Genomic DNA, 1,052 nt, shown 5'->3' with positions numbered 1-1,052 from the left:
CCGCCACCTCCCCCAAAGCCACTGCCACCTCCCCCAAAGCCACTGCCACCTCCCCCAAAGCCACTGCCACCTCCCCCAAAGCCATCTCCAGCTCCCCCAAAGCCAAAGCCCAACCTGGCTCCACCGCCTCCTATTCCCCCAGACAGGCCATGGCCACCACCGGCCGACATCCTGGAGGACCAAGTCACGGACATGATGTGCAGCTGAGGATCACAGCATATGCAGCAGATGTAAGAGAATGGGAGATAGAGGTGTCTATGAGAGTAGATTCCCCAAAGAAAGCAGATCTGGATTTATATACTGTGGAGCCAGGGAGTGGGAGGGAGGAGGGGGGGGTTGAGGGAGTGGAGGAACAGGACGAGGCTTGTGACTCAGACAGAGCCCTCGGGGTGCCCTTTTGCCTTACTATGAAAAATTGCCCTTTTGATTGGTGGTAAAAAAATATATATTTACAGTTGAAGTCGGAAGTTTACATACACCTTAACCAAATACATTTAAACTCGGTTTTTCACAATTCCTGACATTTAATCCTAGTAAAAATTCCCTGTCTTAGGTCAGTTAGGATCACCACTTTATTTTCAGAATGTGAAATGTCAGAATAATAGTAGAGAGAATGATTTATTTCAGCTTTTATTTCTTTCATCACATTCCCAGTGGGTCAGAAGCTTAAATACACTCAATTAGTATTTGGTAGCATTGCCTTTAAATTGTTTAACTTGGGTCAAAAGTTTTGGGTAGCCTTCCACAAGGTTCCAACAACAAGTTGGGTTAATTTTGGCCCATTCCTCCTGACAGAGCTGGTGTAACTGAGTCAGTTTTGCAGGCCTCCTTGCTCACACACTCTTTTTCAGTTCTGCCCACACATTTTCTATATGATTGAGGTCAGGGCTTTGTGATGGCCACTCCAATACCTTGACTTTGTTGTCCTTAAGCCATTTTGCCACAACTTTGGAAGTATGCTTGGGGTCATTGTCCATTTGGAAGACCCATTTGCGACCAAGCTTTAACTTCCTGACTGATGTCTTGAGATGTTGCTTCAACACATCCACCTA

This window comes from Salvelinus sp. IW2-2015, linkage group LG19 (assembly GCF_002910315.2).
Source record: "Salvelinus sp. IW2-2015 linkage group LG19, ASM291031v2, whole genome shotgun sequence".
NCBI classification, from domain to species: Eukaryota; Metazoa; Chordata; class Actinopteri; order Salmoniformes; family Salmonidae; genus Salvelinus; species Salvelinus sp. IW2-2015.
This window is presented reverse-complemented; position numbering follows the sequence as displayed.